This window comes from Pipra filicauda, unplaced genomic scaffold (assembly GCF_003945595.2).
Source record: "Pipra filicauda isolate LSUMZ 115617 unplaced genomic scaffold, ASM394559v2 scaffold25_size4600443_pilon, whole genome shotgun sequence".
NCBI classification, from domain to species: Eukaryota; Metazoa; Chordata; class Aves; order Passeriformes; family Pipridae; genus Pipra; species Pipra filicauda.
In genome coordinates this window covers 1,889,156-1,908,835 of record NW_024104376.1, presented here as the reverse complement: position 1 = coordinate 1,908,835, position 19,680 = coordinate 1,889,156, and the positions used below count along the sequence as shown (strand labels likewise).

Here is a 19,680-nt window from a genome sequence, read left to right as displayed (position 1 = left end):
CCGAGGATTTGCAACAGAAAATTTTCAGCTCCTCAAGAAAGTGAATACAGAATCCTGTATGAGAAGCTACTATTTAAAAAACAGTTGTAGCACACACACAGGTATCAGTCCTGAAGCTTGGGTTTTTCACATCTATGTGATACTACAAGATTACATGTCTCAACTATTAATATCTCATAGATAAGAAAACAAAATTGCAAGGTAACAATACAGTGGTCATTATCAAATGATACATACTAACTGTACATTCAAGAACAGGCTCTAAATGAGCTACTGGGGAAAGAAATTCTGCTGTCTTTGAGGATAATTCTCTGTAAAACTTCAGTTTCGTGCACTGCAGCAGTCAAAGCCTGAAATCAGCCATTAGAAAACATAAGAAATGAGATAAAAATATGACAGAGAACATCATATGCCACTAAATTACTGCATTTTGGCTACAGCTCGTTGCTCTCTTTGCTCCTCTCGAAAGGAACTCAAAACTCAGCAATGTGGAGAAAACACTGCTAAGTGTGATCAAAGGAGGGTCCTGGCAGAGTCTGTTCAGCCTGAAAAAGATACAATATTCTGTATTTTTGAGATGGTGCAGCGAGTAAAAATAATCAAGCATGCCTGAGAAGCACTGAACTGGCAATCAAACACAAGAAGATGGTCCTGGAGTCATCACTGCTGGTCTCTGAAGTCAGCAGCTCAGTGTGTAGCATCAGTTTAAAAAAGTCAACGCAGTTCTGGATATTGTCAGGATGGGTGTAAGGAAAGAAGCAGTGAGTGTTATTTTGTCTGTAAAGCACTGGTGAACCTACACAAGAGGGTCCACATAAGACAGGACACAGAATAAATCAGGTCAATGTTTCACGTACTTTGGTCTCCACATCTCAAATAAGATAACGCGGTTAGAGGAGGCACAGAAAAAGGGTGGGAGAAGCCAGCTTATGACAGACTGAAATAGCTGGGACTCCTCATTTGGAGAATGGATGACTAAGTGGGAATAGGATAAAAATTTGTAAACTTTAACTGGTGAATGAGGTGAAAACAGAGCTGTCTGTTACTCAGCAAACCCCACAACACTAGAATGAGGATGCACTCAACAAAACAAGACTGAAAATACTAAAAGGACCAGACAGGGATGTATCCACTAACATATGATAAAAATGTTCTGGATGCTGGGGAGAATGAACCAGAGAAACTGCCCAGGCTCATGTGCTCTCACTGAATATCACTTCCTTTTGCCACTGCTGGAGAAGAGCACAGTGCCAGATTGATATGGGATCTGACCTCAGAGGGTATTCTCATGTTCTGTTTATTCCCTGGTCATAAACACCAAATCTCTGCATGGCTGGGTAACCTGGCAGTCATGCTAGATTTCAATCAGGAATCTGTTCACTATCACATTTCTGTCTGAATGATCAAAGCACATAGCATAACCTTTCACCAAAACTATATCTAATCCAGCATAAAGCCTGATAGTGAAAAAACTAATCCATTCTTGGAACACACTTGAACAGGAAGGTGATTTCATCCCCAGTTAGCAGGGTCTCATGTGATCATCATGTTCTTGAGAGGTATCTGAGTTTACTTATTGTGGTATTGTATAACCACAGCTGAAGCAGTGTTTGAAAGTGAGCTATAAAATAATGAGTGACATGAAAAGATGGATAGAAAAGAATTTTCTCCATTTCAGTCCCCAAAACCACAAAACCACAATGCAGTGACATTATCAGGCAACAAGCTTAAAACAAATGAGGGTGTGAACAAATGAAGTGTTCTTCAGTGAGAACATAAATCATAAGACAGGTTGCAAGGAAGGTTTTTGAGCTGAAGAAGTCAAAGAGATTTCAGGTATATTTATGGAGCTTGTGGACAGAGTGTCTGATATCCATCCAGCTTGTAAACTTTCTAAGTGTGTGAAACTGCTGAGGGCCTGATCCCTTGCTCATACCTGTTTCACAGACTCTATTTGCAAGTATCTACCTTTGGTCCCTCTTGGGAGGCAGAAACTGGGCTACAGGAGACTTTAGTGGTTTGACCCAGCTGATTCCATGTTTTTCAGCATTTTAATTAAAACATATTATTTCCCTTGATGTTGTTATATGCAGAAGAAGATATACCAGATATAATAATACACACTCTGAACAGCATATAATTTGAACTTTTGAACTGTGCACAGTTCTGCCACAAACTATGTAAAACTCCAGACTCTGAGGTTTCAGAGGCAGCAGCACCACAGCATGGGACCTCTGCAAACAACGGCCATTTACCCCGGCACATACAACCTTGTTCTTTCAAATCCTGTCCCTTCTGCATAAAATCAATGACTTTTTATTGACACATTCAGCATCCTTCTACATAATGAATCATGACAGCAAAGAAGCCACATCCTGAACAGGTTGTAGTGGTAATAGTCAACAACTTCTCTTATCTCAGTGCACAAGATCTGGGTAACAGATCTACTAAATACTAACCCATGCCCAGAAAATAAAGAAAGCAGTTATTACACACAGGGGCATCATTTCTCCGGTTCCTGCACCTCCCCTCCACAGGGAGCCTGAGCCATTACCTGATGAGCTCAGAAAGACTTCCCATGACTTTGTGCAGCTGGCACAATGCATTCTAGACTAGATAAATACCAGAAATAATAATCACACCTCCCAGGAGCAGTTAAAAGAAGCATTAAAGGACTCGTTGATTTTCTTTTCTTTCAAGAAAAAGTCTTTAAATATAATTATCTGAATTTAATTCAAACCTTGGAAGAATTTCCTGAGGATATTGGACCTACCTGTGGGCCTGAGATGCCACTGTTGAGGTCTCCATCCTGCTGGGTTTTTTTCAGTTGCTACCTCATACCTTCTAAACAGGCTCTCCAAGGTTATAGAATCATTTAGGTTGGAAAAGACCTCTAAAACCATCAAGTCCAGCTGTTAATCCAGCACTGCCAAGTCCGCCACTAAACTCTGTCCCTAAGTGCCACATCTACATGTCTTTTAAATACCTCCAGGGATGGTGACTCAACCACTTCCCTGGGCAGCCTGTTCCAATGCTTGATAAACAATTCAGTGAAGAAATTTTTTGCAATATCCAATCTAAACCTCCCCTGGCAACACTTGAGGCTGTTTCCTCTTGTCCTATTTGCATTTAAGGCTGCATTAAAGTTTACTTCTTGCTAGTAGCAAATGTAGTGCCTGGTTAGTCAATTTGGTAAACACTGAACAAGAACAAAGACTTACCCCTCTGCAAACATTAACTCCTCTTGCTTTGCAGGGAACTGCAAGAGCCAATCAGTGACCCAAGTGCTGCCCTTGAACAACAGCTCTGAGCTAAAAGGCCACCAAGATTTTCACACCCATCAAGACACCTTAAAAACATTTGGATTTTCTATAGACCTAGCAACCACTCTCTGGAAAAAAAGGTCAATTTAAAGTATTCTTGAAATTTGCACCCACTTATTTTTTAACAGGAACATAATTTCTTTTTCTCTATTTTTTCTCTTTTTCCATCCATACCTTCCCTGACTTCTCCCTGTTGCAGCCCAAAGTACAGGACTCAGGATTGTGGGTTTCCCTTCTATTCCTCCCACCTCCCCAGTTAAAAGGCTTAATATGTGTTATTTTTAATTAATAAACCATCACATTAGTCACAATTCACGCCTCCAGTGTTGTATGTACAGATTCTTCCTTGACATTTCCTCTTGGACATAGTCCAGTCCTCGCTGATTACAAATTACAGAGGCACAAGACCTCTTTTATTCTGCACTTCCCAAAGGCCATTTTCACACTGTTCTTAACCCTGTCTCATGGGAACTGACCTTTAGAGAGGACAGTATATTACCATGAGGTGGAACGTGTCATTAAGGGCACCTTTGGAATTAAACATTTGAACTGCAGCAGAACCCCAGCAGGGGGATTCATTATTCCCAAAATACATAATTAAGCTCCCTGCTGTGATGAAGTACTATGATGAAGCACATGAGGCATCAGTAGTTTTACTGGAGCAAAAAATGCAGAGAAATGAAGCTACACTAGGCAGCTTAACCCAAGTGATCAACGAGGTTCAAAATTCTGCATCCCTTTGTTTCTTCTGGGGGAATTTAGGGAGATGGCTGCCTCTGTAGGTCAGCCTTATTTGCCCTGTCTCTGTTCAAGAAGATTCCAGCCTAGTTGTCCTGCCCTTCACCAGCACCAATTATACTCTTGTTTGACTCAAGTGACTGGGCAAAGCTCTGCTAAGAGGAGAAATGATAATTAAATCAGATATCTCATACAATCCTGTATCTTTAAAAAGCATGTGCAATATTCCCTTTTCTCCACTGGAGCAGAAAATTAATGCTTTTTCTTTTTATTCATCCTTCTGAATTTTGCAGTTAATCCCAAATTCTTATGCTGACTTTTACTGGGGGTGCTCTTCTTGAATTTCTTTTTCTTATACAATCAAGCCACCATGAAAAACAATAACAGAAATTACCAGCAGCTCATGCTTTAGTTTTGGGTGAGATCGTGCCTAAGTCCCAGGCAGTTACTATTGATTTAGCTGTCTAATTCCCTTAAGAGGCTTAATAACTTTTTCTTTAAAAAGCTTGAGCTACACTAAGGAAGGGAAGATCAACAGGGATAATAGCACACAGCAGCACACCTAGTCCAGACAGACTTGGCCAACAGCAGAACAGTGTGGCCCCTTGGGACATGTCACACAATGCTGCCACTTCAAAGCACATTCACCAAAGTGACGTTTTAAAGCTCTCGGTTCCTAGATGAATTCCTAAACACTGTGAGAAGTCAGTGAGCCCTCTCAGGGGAGGAGTTGCTCAGAGTCTGGTAACATGGAAAAGAAAAAGAAAAAGGAAAATAAAAAAAAAAAAGAAATATGTCTTCTGCAGGGCTGAATTAAGAAACTATTCATGACGTGTACAGAATGGTTCCACTACCCTGCCCTAAAAATTGTGATCAAGTAAGCCGAACTGGCAGCTCCGCAGGAAAAAGCTGTCAGGGAGAGTCAGTCCTGGGCGCTCAAGTACCCACCAGTGGATATCAGTTTTGCTCACCAGCATCTTGGCAGGAAACCAAACTCTCCTTGACTCTCCAGAGAGACTCTCTGCCGGGCTGCAAGCCACCTACACCATCCAGGTCCCAAACAGCTTTTCTTCTAACTGGACAAAGCTTCCCATGTGGCCTGAAATAATCCAATAAACATCCCCTTTGCTCAGCTGGAAACGGTGGCTCTACATTGAGGACTCAATTAGTACTTGAGTAGCAAAAGTTCAGGTGACTTTCAGCAGCTGTCTTGACCTAATTGAGTCTCTCTTTTTCTTTCTTTCTTTCTTCCTTCCTTTCTTTCTTTCTTTTTTCTTTCTTTCTTTTTCTTTCTTTTCTTTCTCTTTCTTTCTTTTCTTTCTTTCTTCCTTCTTTTCTTTCTTTCTTCCAGCCTTTCTTTCCTTCCTTCTCTCCCTTGTTCTCTCTCTCTTTTGTTCTCTTTCACTCTTTTTTTTACCATTCTTTTTCTCCTTCCTTCTTTCCCTTTTCTCTCTTCTTTTCTTGCCTTTCTTTTCTTTTACATTTTGAAATGGTAACAAAACCAAGTCTTGATTAAAAGAAGAGACACTGTTGGGAAAAATGGTAAAGTAGAGAATATGTGTCTCTTGACTGCTTCATTTTCTATAGGAAATGTTTTCAGACTTAGGAAATCGAACAGTTAAGGCTTAATGTGTAAAGAGGTGTAAATCAGCCTCCAGGCCATATGGGATGCCTGCCTTGAGCTGCCAACACGGCTTTTTTAAGCAAATGTAAACATGTACACTGCTCCTCAGTCCATGTGCCTCCAGACTGGCAAGGCTGGCTAGAAGTCCCACTGACTGTTCTGTAACTAAGTACTGTAACAGCAAGGAAAGCCTGTGAGGGTGGTATCTTCTCTTCTTATAGATGGGAAGGACCACGTTCCACTTGCAACTTCTGCTTGTGTTTCCTGAAATTCCTGTTTCCAGAGCTGCTGTGCGACAAGTAAGGCAGAAGCAGACTGTGTTTGTGTCTATACAGACACTGAGATCAAACCATGTTTGCAGAGCACTTGGTACAGCGGAGAGTGTTCTTCAAGGGACTACCTTTTCCATTTCTTATTACTCACTAGAAAAGTCATGGCTGCCATATAAAGATAGGTACTGAATTACTGAAATCAGACTGTGTGATATTTCCTATCTGCATGAGTCAGTCAGTCATTCATGGCTGGACTTCGCGAACGAAGATTTGGGAAGGCTCTCTCCACATTTGTTGCATGCACGTTGGTGACTTATGAGGCCAATACGAGACAGACATATCTGATTGCAAAAGGCACAGTAGAAAGACTCCTTAGATGGTATATTTTGCAGAACATGGTTCTTTCTGCGTTGTCTTTTCTCCTCGAGAGTGATCCTGCGTGTGTTCTCAAAGGAGACAGCTGCGTTGTCTCCAGGCCTCCTGATTTGAGGCCAGAGTAGACCAGTTATGGTGATCAATATGGCCAAGGCTGAGATGTTGTTTCAGGGAGTCCTTGTATCTTTTCTTCGGGGCTCCTCTCTTGCGGCAGCCAGTGGCAAGATCACCATAAAGCAAGATCTTAGGGAGGCGGTGGTCCTTCATCCTGGAGACATGCCCTGCCCAACGCAGCTGTGTTCTCATCAACATGGTTTCTATACTTGTGACTGCTGCTTGCTCTAGAACAGATGTATTGGTCACATAATCTGACCAGTGGATGTTTAAGATTGTTCGGAGGCAGCGTTGATGGAAGCGTTCTAATCTGTACGATCAATGTACTGATAATTCCATTCCCCTCAGCCTTTGCTAGAGAAACTAAAAGCTCTTCACACTGTGCACATACCCTGGCCCAAACACAGTGGGGTCCAGGCCTCTATCTGCCATCTTATCAAGGACAGTGAAAAACATCACGAGAATAATTCCAGCTGTTGCTATGTCACACAGGAAATGCTGGACGAGGAGTACAGCGTCCAGGATTGGGATAACGGGCTTCAGGGTTGTGGTAGCCAAAAGTGAAGCTTTCTTCAGCAGATGATTAACAGCATCCCACTAAAATTGGTGTAAAATAAAGGGGGCTGGTTCCAGCTGTGGTGTTAACACAGGAAAGCAGCAGCAAACAGCCCCATGGGTACCCTGCCTTCACCAGCTGTCCACCACAGATCATCTAACACACCAGAAATGATCACATAACACACCACAAATCACTGTCTGAGGGGTAACATTTTTCTGAGCAGTGCCTCTTTTCTCCCCTCTCTCAGTAAATCCATCAGTGGCAATATTTGTTAAACTCATTTTTTCCCGCCCTACTCAAAGGTCAGCTTTGTATCTCCCATTGCCATTCAGCACAAACACCCCTGACCAGCTGTGGGCATCAACCCACTGGCCACAATGCCAGTGCCTTTGTGCCTGCTGTGCAAGGCAGCACAGGGCAGTAATCCCTCCGCCCAGTGGATTGCTCTGTGCCACAGGAACAGGTGGACAGAAAGTGCTAGGCTGTTCATTTTATGAATCTTAGGCTGAACAGTAACTCCCATGTATTTACAGAGAGGGTGTTTCTCTGAGCTGCCTGATAAAACAAGGTGGGGGCTGTGCCCAGCATCAAGTTATAGGATACTTAGGAGTGTCAAGAAACAGAAAGCTTACATAAGGAGAGGTTTTCAATAGTCAATATGTTAAAAAAGTGACTCAGCCTCTCTATTGTCATAAAAAGTAGACCAGACCTGGGCTAAGCCCAGCCTTCAGGGGAAGGGAAGGGATAAGAAAAAAGTCAAGATGTAGAGTCTATTTCCCGCCTCGTTCCTGGCACATCCAAAGTTATATAGTTTTGAGTGGTCTGTTCAGTTAATAGATTTAAAACATTTACCTGTCCCATGGGAAGATCATCAGGAGACTTAAGTGTTTTTTGAGAAGTGGTCTGATCAAAACTGGTGTTTATAGAGATGGGCTGGTGCCTCTAAGGCTTAGATAAAATGGTTCCTCACAACTACCCTAGGCACTTAGTGATTCACATGTTTTGTGTTCAGTTCCTTTAATGGGTGTAGAATATTGTTCTCAATCACCTTTGAAACCCTGAGGGACTTGGTGACTTTTGCCCCACCGAGCCAGGTGGTAGATGCCCTGTTCCTTGGAAACATTCAAGGCCACATTGGACAAAGCTCTGAGCAACCTGATCTTTCTGAAGATGTCTATGGCCAGGGGGTAGGACTGGATGACCTTTAAAGGTCTCTTCCAAGCCAAACCATTCTATGACTCTAAAGGGTCCCAAACTGGGCATGTTGCTGCCAAAATCAAGCAGCTATAAACAGATGTTAATTCATTTTGTGGCAAGTCGGAGAACCTGAAGCATAAATCAACTGCTGCCAGGGAGTCATCAAAGCATTGGAACAAACTTATTTGAGAGAAATTGATACTTGGTTAGAAAAACTGAGAAGCTTAAACAGGCTGTCTCCTCAGTAGGTATAAATTGGTGTGTTGTGTTCTCTCAGTAACTGGGTGGCCCTCTAAATGGGATTGCTGTAATTTTTAAGGGAAGAATCCATGTGTTAAACACTACACAGAAGCATCTAGCTAATGATCCAGCTGAAAATAAGTAAAGAGGTTTGATAGAGCCAAGTTTAAAGAGCAGGATTTGACTTTTGTGAAGAGATGCTGAAAAGCTGATCATGGGCCAAAAGAATTGCAGATATGGAAGTGACTGTACAGGATCATAGCAGGAGCTTTTTTCCAATGCTTCCTACAGCTTTGGGGAGAGTGCTGCTGGGTGTTCAGACAGGGATGGAGAGCCAGGACATGCTGACTGCTGCAAGACCTGGGTGGTGTGGGCCAGTGCTGTTGGGTTACCCTTGGTGAGTGTATTTCTTCTTAATATTGAGCAGATGGGTGCTTTGATGTAAAGGGAAATATTTAAAATTTGAAAAATATAATAAATGCTTTGTGGAAGTGAAGTATTACATTCAGTGCCCTACCCAGGAGGACATCAGAGTTGTGATACCATCTCTAAGTCAATCTTTTAGCACTTGCTGTACCAGAAGTTTTTATTTTAGGAAGATAAGACATACTGAAGTGCAGAGGGGGTGGTACTCAGGAGCTCTGAATTGTAATCCCAACTTTGCTCAAGGCAGCCAAGCAGCTGCGGGCAGGTTTCTGTGCCCTTGCTTCCCCTTCCACCTCCCTGCTTCTACAGCAATGTGTTCAGGCAGCAACGTGACTCAGGCAGCACAAACTGACTCAGACTCCTGCTAATGCCTTTGGTTCTACCTTTGCAGGGTCATAAAAACCTACTCTATCTACAGAAGTAATGAAGCATCAGTGACAGACTTGGGTCTGTGCTGGTCTGCAAAAGAGACCTGCTCAGCTGAAAAGGCAGAGAGCAGCCTCACTGCCAGGTCAGCCAGGAGAGGCCTGTAATCTGCCTGTAATTAGTCTTGATACCTCACTTAGTGCCCTGTGGGTGTTAAAACAAGCCTGGGATTCCGTCCTGGGAAGAACTGCTCCTGACCAAGCTTTGTCCCATGAAGCTAGGTAGACAAGTATCCCTTGCTGAGCCATTTCTCACAGGCAGTGGTTCAACCCTTCACAGTTTGTGCCAGGTCTCAGCATTCCGGCCCATGTTTTGCAGCTCAGCTGTGCAACCTAATTCTCCCCAAGGGGCTTGTTATTTTACAGTACTCCCAAAATACTTAGTCCTTAACTTAGCAAAGACCGCTGGCATGATTTGTCAGCAAATTACTGCAGAGCTAGAAAAAAGGAAAGGAATCATAAATCCCATTTGGGTGGACTTGGTGCACAATATTATGTATGGTTTGGATGCCATCATAAATCCCAAGTCAAAGGTTAGTCTCCTGTGAAGGTATGAATTAAGTCATGGTGGTTTAAGTCCTCTCCCTCCTTGCATTCCTAGTCATCAAAGGCTGCCTGGGCCATGCATATGAAACATACTTAGGGCTGCCCTATTTTGTACCAAACTCAGTCCCAAAGGTTCTCGTGTGCTCTGATGGGGAAGCAAGATTCTGCCTTCTGTTCACTACAGCTATCAGGACTCATGACCCAAAACTACAGCCCATCCCAAGGTTCATCACCTCCCAGTGATGCTGTAAAATATACTGTGAAGGCCAATTAAGCAGTGACATTTGCAAAACTGCTTCTGTTTTATCAGTACATTGTTTACTCTGGAATGTAACCACTGACTGTTCAGCAGGGAAGTATTAATCCCAAATAAATCCTTTCTGGCACAAGAACAAAAACAGATTGTTTGCTGTGGAAAGTGCTCAGCATCTGAGTTTATCACACACAGAGTGATATTCTCTACCAAGCAGACATGAGGTTCAAACACAGCTCAGGAAGACAAGCAGGTTGGTTTCCACAAACAAAAAGGTGTGAGCACAAAGCAGCTCAGAAATCACTACACCTGGCATGGAGCTGACTTTTTGTTCCAGCCTCAGAAAGGTTGTAGCTCACCTTACCTAGACAAGTACAGAGGTAAAGTAGCAAGAGGCACCTGCAAGGGCCCTGATGGGCATATGTGTAGCATAAGGGATGTACATTGCCCTCCCAGAGTTTTACCAAAAGCTACTGCCAATTCTTGAACACATAATATAGTTCTCTGTTTACAACTGTCAATGATTAAAGTAAGGATTTTTGCATTTCCCGTGTCCTGACAACACTTTTTCACTTCTTGTGTCCTTGTGATCCCACACCACCATTATTAGATCTCTTTCCTTTTTAAATCCATCCTTCCTTATAAATCTGTTCTTATTGTGCCTTCTTCAGTCCCAGTCCAAAAAAGTACAAAGACAGTTGTTGACCAAAGTAAAAGATGTCCCTCTATGAAGAGGCCAGTAGCTTGTGTTTCTGACATTTCTTGAAACAGGATGAATATCCTGCTTATCTTAAAGTGCAAAGGACTCATTTATTTCTGGTTCAGTGGGGTTGTGAAATGCTAGAGCTTACCAGTCATATGTTCCAGAATAACCTCATGTTCTGCAAAACTTTCAAATTAATCTTCAGTATGATTTTAGAGGATTATCTTCATAACAGACATATCTTTTTAAAGCCAGAAGAGTAGATGCTGCCTTCAGTCTTTCTACAGATATTGAGTTTAAAGTGAGCATTTTATGAAATAGCTGGTTCAGTAATTGTGTCCAAGTCCAGACAGCAATCATTGCTGGGCGATTTGTTTTTCACTTTGCATAGCCTGTACCCTGCCAGGCCAAATAAACTCCTTTCTTCTCCAGTCCTGAACTAGTTGTGAGAGAGAGAAAAAAATAATAATGCCTTGAAGAATTACTTGTAGAGTGTGAGGACAACTGTGCCAGTCAAATCCCAGCCTTCTGCACACACCCAGCCTCCTCACTGGTGGGACAGCATGAAAAGCTGTCTTGACTGAGTGTAAGCACTGCTCAGCAACAACTAAAACATCAGTGTGTTACCAACGTTGTTCTCATTCTAAATCCAAAACACAGCACTATACAAGCTACTAGGAAGAAAAATAACCATATCCCAGCTGAAATCAGGACAACGTGCTTCACACTGGTGCTGCCAAATGCCTTTAAACTGGACTGGAAATAGGACTTCTCTGGTGTTGCAGCAATTAAGTTTCCATTTGCTATCAGCAAACCCAAACTTGTAAAAAGAAAGTATGTGACCATCATAGACTTTCCACAAAATCACCCTTTATTTCAAAGCAAGTTGTATCTTTCAGAGGAGGGGCCTGAAAGTTCTGGAAAAATATCTTCCTTCTCACCTTTTATCATAGCCATCAACATAACATCATTCATTAATTTTGCTCCTTCATTTTACAGTTGTTGGAGAGAAGCTGTTCAAATAAAGTCTGTTTAAAATGTCTAGAGCACTACTAATGTCTACAGTAAACATCTTTATGTCTCAATATTTGTGTCTCATCAATGTCCCTGAGAGCAGCCTCCCTTCACAAGGTGCAACTCAGAGGAGTTTGCTGTTCAGGGCTATGATTCACACTTTGTCAACAATAAGCACATTTGGTTGAACCAAGTATTTTTGGTTATTGCAGTATTTCTCAAGGTGTTTGAAAGCAACCAAGCTGCAGCAATTGTCATAAGCCTTGTTAGTATCAGAGATGGAAAAGGCTGGTCAAAAATAGCTGTCTGTGGAGTCTGGCAAGAAGCCTACCTCTACATAAAAAGGGTTGCTTTTGTGAAGGATTGGGTCTGCATCAAATTTCGTTCATATTTTACTTGATCTAATAAAGAAGAAAAGCAAACAAACACGAAAGAAGATACAGATTATTATATGAAGAAAGACTGTTGTAGGAATGACTAATATGCCCCTTTGTATATAAACAGAGAAATAATTAATCTTCTCTTTATAGAATTACAGATTAGTTTGGGTTGGAAGAAACCTTTGAAAATTGTTCATCCCACACCCCCACATCCCCCAGTCAGGGACACCTTTCACTAGACCAGGTTGCTCCAAGCCCCATCCAACCTGGTCTTGAACTCTTCCTGGGTTGGGGCATCCACACTTCTCTGGACAACCTGTTCCAGTGTCCCACCACCCTCATTATAAAAAAATTCTTCCTTATGTCTAATCTAAACCTACCCTCTTTCAGTTTAAAACCATTGCCCCTTCTCCTGTCACTACAAACCCTGGTAAAAAGTCTTTCTCTGTTATTCTGTAAGTGCCCTCTATATGTTGGGGGGCTGCAATAATGTGTCCCTAAACCCTTCTACAGGCTGAACAACCTCAGTTCTCTCAGCTTTTCTTCACAGGAGATGTGGTCCAGCCCTCTGATCATGTTTGTGACTCTCCTCTGGACCTGCTCCAACAGGTCCATGTCTTTCTTGTGCTTGGATCCCCAGAGTTGGATGCAGCGGTGGCAGGGGACTCCAGGTGGGGTCTCGCAAGAGCGCAGAAGAGGGAAATAATCACCTGATGGCCATGTTTCTTTTGATGCAACCCAGGACACAATTGGCTTTCTGAACTGCAAGGACACATTACCAACTGATGTCCAGTTTTTCTTGCACCAGGATCCCTAAGTCTTTCTCCTCAGGGCTGCTCTCAATCCATTCATTCTGCAATATATTGATATTGGTGATTGCCCCAGCTCATGTACTGGACTTTGCACTTGGCCTTGTGAACCTCATGAGGTTCACATGGACCCACTCCACAAGCCTGTCCCTCTGGATGGAATCTCTTCCCTCAAGTAAATCAGCTGTACCACTCAGTTTTGTGTCTTCTGCAAACTTGCTGAGGGTATTCAGATGACTCAAGGAGAAAAGTAATACATCACTGAAGTAATTTTCCATATCCACTATTTAAAAAACCTTTTCTTCCTAGCTCAAATGACTTGCTTTTCCTTGTGCTGCATTCCCTAACAGAGCTGCCGAGCTGTAGTGAATAGGAGTGTAGCTCCAAACTTGAAATAAAGGTCACCCACCATGTTCACTGTTGCTGGGATTGAGGGAGGGAGGGTCTGGTCTCACTGCATATTAGCATGCAGGACTCTTCCAGCAGACCAGTGGAGACAGACAGCCTCTTCCTGAGAGCATTTAGCTCGAAAGGCTTATCTGGTGTTATGTGAATTGTTTTCAGAAGGAACACTTCCCTCAAAGACATCAAGCGGCCTGGATCCTAAATAATACCTCAAATTAATCAAAAAAATCCCACATAGCCTCCTATTGCCTTTCTACTGTGATAAGCCCTTTTCAGAACACACTTACTTTTGCGTGTTTTAAAGGTATTCCTCAGTAATGCAGTAGAAATATCTATGTGATAATAACTAGAAAGTCTTTCTTCTGAGGATTTTAAAGACCTTTGCAAGGGCAAGCACAGACTCATTTTAAAGATGAGCACACAACCACCCAACCCATGGAATTGATCACGGACTGACCAGAAGGGAAAGATTTTTGCCTCCAGAGGAGGAGGTGACATGTGATGAAGAGGCCCTGCTATATAATGAACTACAAGAAAATTAAAAGCAGTATGTCCTATTTACTAATGGGTTGATGAGAGCAAAATGCTCCCCATGTAGCTCATGAGAGAATTCTCCCATTGCCCTTCCCTCAGCAGTGGTACAGGTGACAGCCCAAAGCACAGGACACAAAAAGGAGGGATTACAATTCCTTGAGTGCTTACAGAGAAGCCCAAACCCTCCTCCAAAACAGATAAGCACAGTCAGATGTCTCTTGCAGCTGCCCAGAACTTGCTGAGGGGAGGCCCAGCTCCTTCCTTGCACTTGTGTGGTTTTTCTGACAAGCTTCCTGTGCCTGCCACAGCCCAAAGTTGCCTTGAGACACCTGTCTTGCCCTCCAGCATTGCGCACAACACAGCTGCACCTCAGCTCTGAATACCCAAAGTATTCAGCCCGTGGGGTGGTAGAGAGCTATAGAGTCACAGAACAGTTTTAATTGGAAGGGACTTTTAAAGGCTGTCTCATCCAACCCACCTACAATAAGCAGGGACATCTTCAAGTAGATCAGGTTGCTCAGAGCCCTGTTCAACCTGACTTTGAATGTTTTCAGGGATGGGGCATCCACAACCTCTCTTGGCAACCTGTTTTATCATCCTCATTGTAAAAAACTTCTTCCTTGTATCTAATCTAAATCTATCGTCTTATACAAGTAGGAACAACTGTGCTTTGTATTCAACTGTAAAGTGACTTTTGGACAAATCTGTAATAATTGTGCACTTTTTAAAAAATCAGTCATTTACACCTTAGTAAATAGCTGAAGTTACATCATTTATTTTTAGTGGATTAAATCCTGCAGTGAGGTACGCTGATGTAAATTCTAAAGCAATTCCTTATTTCTCCAGAGCTCTCCCAGAACTGCATCTGGGACAAAATCAATAACAATTAGCAGAATGTCAGCAATAATATTACCCATATTTCCTTATCAGCCAGAGAAACCAGGTTCAGTTCTGAAGTTACAATAGCAGCATATAAGAAAATCAGACCACGGACTGAATGAAATACTTCAGCATCCTCAAAGTAAAAATCCATTGACATCAAAAAGAGCAACCTTGGCAAAGGACCTAGATGAAATTGGTATTAATATTTTTTAGATTGGATTCATGTAATTGTTCTAGTTCATGTTTTCCTATGAACAATTCAAATTCTCAAGTGTTTTATCACTGCTTGTTTACAACATTTTGCATTGTTAAAGCTAGGGTTTCTTAAAAATCAACAACATCAACTCAAATGAGATACATCTAATCCATGAAAAACAAACTATTACTTTCCAAAGCTAATAAACTGTTTAAAGTCAATTTTAAGAACCCTGAACCTGGGAACTCTCTGGTGCAGAGACTAATCCAACAACCCAGACATCTGATGGAGATTTCTGTCCTCTGCAGGATCAGACAACAGAACATTAAATGACTTGGACTCCAAAATCACATATATCTCTCAGCAGAACAAATCCATTTCAGCAGAAGAAATAGAAAAAGTTGATCTAAATTTTATCAAAGCTAATACTAGATTAGTTTTAGGTACATTTTCTTAGATTGTTTCAATGAGGGAAGCAAACCACTGAAACAAAACATGGCTTTCTTTTCACACACACACACAAAAAAACTTGTGCAGTTGTCCTAGAATTTAAGGTAAGGTACAAATTAAAATTTGTCGCTACATTAAATTTATTTAACCACTACAATTTATTTACTATTTACATAAACTATTAAAATTTCTATTAAAATTTTCTATTAACTATCAAACTATTTTCTATTAATTATTTTTTATTAAATATTAAAATTTGCAAATTCTAAGGCAAATGCTCTATGCACTTTGGCCAAGCTTTGGTCTCAGTTCCACTTTCCTGAGTGTGTAAAGACACTACTAAATCCATGAAAAAGTTCTGGATTTGGTCTACTACAGCCAAGGCAAAATTTGCTTACAAGAACCATGTTCAGCTCTACTGCAAAAGAAGGTAAAAAGAAGAAAATACTTTATAAGCAGGATATTCTATTTAAATAATCTTACTGTTAACAGAAATACAGAAACATATGAATAAACATGGATATCACAGAATCAAAGAATATGCTGAGTTGGAAGGAACCCACAAGGATCATCAAGTCCAGCTCCTAGCCCTGCACAGGACCATCCCCAAGAGTCACACCAGGTGCCTGAGAGTATTGTCCAAATGCTTCTTGAACTCTGTCAGGCTTGGTGCTGCGACCACTTCCCTGAGGAGCCTGTTTCAGCACCCAACCACTGTCTGGGTGAAGAACCTCTTTCTAATATTCAACCCAAACCTCCCCTGACACGACTTCAGAACTTCAGGCCATTACCTTGGGTCCTGTCACTGGTCACCACAGAGAAGAGATCAATGTCTACCCCTCCTCTTCCCCTCACAAGGAAGTTGTAGGATGAGGTCTCCCCTCAGTCTCAGTCTCTCTCAGTGAACAGACACACACATACACTCAAAGTCGCAAACACTCACGTGTTCCACTCTCTTACAGCAAAAAGCCAGTAACCTTTCCTTATGAAAAACAAGCACTTCACAAATTAGAGCTAATCCTCAGCTCACGAATTGGATCTATTTCAGGAAAGTAAGATTATTTCCAGCCGCTTCACCTGAGCATTAAAAGATTTAAGTGTCAAATTTTGCCCTTAGATGCATCCTATTGAAATCAAAAGACATTCTCACTGGATAAACTGACACAAACATGTATCTACATATGAAGCATCACGAGGCTGTTTCTAAGTACTTCTTCAGAGCACAATCAGAAATTAGAGGGAGAGATATCAGTTATGTTAGGCCAACTGATGCGGCCACAGAAACTACTCTTGTACATTCAAGCCCCGGGGCCCCGTACTGGGGCACTCTGAGGGATTTCTGTTTTCTTACTCGCACTGCCAGGTCAGTGCACACCAAGTGTGAATCAGGGTAGTCCTGAAGAAAAAACTTCTAGAAAACATTGGACAGAATGAAAAAGAAACACCTAAAACCACAAGAAAATATGCTTGCCAGAGACATTCATCTCCTTCCATTTGATGTTCAATGGAATTAATGATCTTCCCTTAAAGACTTCCAAAGAAAGAAAATAATAATGTAAAACTCGCTGACTTAAGTGAAACCCTTATGCAAGCACCTTAATGTTAAAATTTTAAGTCTTTCAGTATTCCTAAACTTCATTTTTTATCACTGCAGAATATCCTACATTTTCACTGCTGTGGGGTTTTTCTGACAAGCTCCCTGTGCTCTAGAAAAATATAAAAAAAATTACCTAGGCTTTTTTTCCTCCATCTCCTATATCTTCCTGTTGTCCAGTGTCAAGGTGGCCTTCAGCAACTCATCCAGCACCCACCAGACACACCACTGTTCTTCCCTTGGATGCCATAGGGGTTCTGCCTGTGTTTATGATTAACCCACCCATCGAGAGATCCGCCACAGTAGGGTGAGGCTGTTTGAACACTTAATTATATTCATGACGGTTATTGTAGATAAGGTTTCCCAAAGCACTGAAGTGTACAAGTGCAGTTAGCTGCTTACTGAAGCCTAGAAAAAGTCTGTGGTTTTGGCTCATAGTACTCCTTTACAGAGACATTTTTTCCTCCTCCCACCACAAGTGGACTCTCCCCACCACTGCCATCAGGTGGAACCAGCTTATGACTCAGCCAGTCACTCCATGGTGGAGTGGACAGGCACAAGAAAAGTCCTGTGAGTTTAGTTCCCTTCAGGGTTCAGAGATATTGCTTCCTATATGTCCTGGATATATAAAAAATGTTTTCATGATGAGGATAGTCCAGCTTTAGAAAAAGCTGCTCAGTGGGGCTGTGAGTCCTCTGTCCTTGCAGGTTTTCAAAACCTGGTTGGACCAAGCCCTGAGCAACCTGGTCTGCACTCATGGCTCACCCTCTGAGCAGAGGTTGAACTAGAGACCACTAAAAAGCCCTTCCAAGCTCAGTTCTCTTGTGATCCCGTCCTATATATTCTGATACTGGGCATGGTGTGTGCAGGTATATCAGGATTTACAGCATGAGTGGAGGATGAAATCTGCTCTCCGTAGAGATGATGATGTTACTGTGACTGCACAAGTCATACATCCTCTCTGAACTACAGCTTATGTAGCTACAATAGGGGAATCATTCTAGTTCCTTATTTCCCTGGGGCATTTGCAGGAATAGTATAACATTTTAAAATTATTCATATGGCAAATGATGTTTTACAGTCTCCCAGCAATACAACTGATGCATCATTTTCATGAGTCCTTGAAGTAATAGAAATGTAAACTTTAGCACAAAATACAGACATAGTTTATGCAATGTCTTGCTTAAGCTAATTAAACTAACAACATCAACCTGCTGCAAACACAGAGGGTGTTAACTATCTGATCATTTAATCTCATATAAAAAACATATACATGCTACACTGTGTTTCACAGTTCTGCAAAAGTAAACCTGTTTCATGTATTAAAAAAAGCCATTAACACACGAGAATAAAGAAACTGCTATAATGAATATAATTAGCACAAAAAAGGGGACCTGGCTTACTGAGCAGTCCATTGCCTATACAATCATTTTGCTACTCAGTGCAGTACCTTGGCAATTCATGTCCAAGTGTTACCAAAGAGTGGTGTTGAGGAGCAAATGAGAAAGAAAAGAAAAACCTGTCTTCTCGGCAAGAGAAATGTCTTATGTCATAATGGTTAATTCGGGTCTTTCCAAACAGAAACTGCTCTCTATCTTAGCTAAAAATGGTTTATGACAGGGGGAAACAGCAAAGGGCATCAGCATTTGTTAGTATTTTCTTAATTGCTTTTTCAGGGTTTATAGCTGTTTTAGCACCTGGATACTCAGCACAGATGCTCTAGGTGCTAAGGGAAACTCACAGGGACACATTCATACCATGTAGTTTAGACATTTATATTTTCACACAACAATCTGACTTAATTTAAGAGCTCTGTCATGCTGAGAAAGGATGGGAGCATCACTCCCCTTTACCAATCCGCTCTTCTGCTCTCAGCCATCTTCCTGATGCTTATGTTATGCCAACTTTAGCAACACTTCTCTGAGACAATTTAATTTACTAATCCACCACAAAGGAGTGGACAATTTGGAACTGTCTTCCAGGAGGAACCAGAGTCTGGAGCCAGGAGGAAAGGAGAGAGAGCCATCGTGAGGTTGGGAACAGAAGAGAAAACACAGGAGGAAAGATGGAGCCATTGGGTTGGCTCAGATGCTGATGAAACCCCAATCTTAAGCACTTGTTCTAGACTCACAGGTTCCCTTGTGTGGCCTCTAAAGGTATCAGGCGAGCGGCTTCTTCATTCCTCCACCCAAGGATGCAAAGGGAGCAGTTCTGCTCAACTGGGGCAACCAGTGACATCTGTGGTGCTTCAGGACATCCTGCTTGGTCTCCCTTCACTGCTCCAGAAATGTTTGGTGTTCTATGGATCCTGTATTATACTTACCAACCCTTGTGGATGGCTGAGCTCCACTGCATCTCTAATGGCACAAGATGCCTGTGTTTATACAGTGCCAAATTGGATTGTGATACAGCACATTAGGGGGATTGAGTGTGACCCACTAGTTATCAGTAGGTGATGCTGCAGGGCTCAGTTTTGAAAACTGATTAAAATAAAACAAAATATGTAAACTCAATTTTTTTAAAGGTATTCTGAGTAACCCTCAATCAGTCCAGCTCCCACATTCAAGAGAGTTTGCCTTTCACAGTGTTGAGCACTTTTACTTCATAATTATTTCAGGCAT

General features: G+C 41.8%; 1 protein-coding gene across 1 annotated transcript in view; it reads right to left on the bottom strand.

Moving 5' to 3' along the window:
* Positions 1 to 2,789, bottom strand: part of FER1L6 (fer-1 like family member 6) — a 72,110-nt gene extending 69,321 nt beyond the window's left edge. Inside the window, exon 1 of the mRNA XM_027726978.2 lies at positions 2,774 to 2,789. The gene's annotated coding sequence lies outside the window, so the exon portion shown is untranslated. The remainder of the gene's footprint in view (positions 1 to 2,773) is intronic.
* Between the last annotated feature and the right edge of the window lie 16,891 nt (positions 2,790 to 19,680).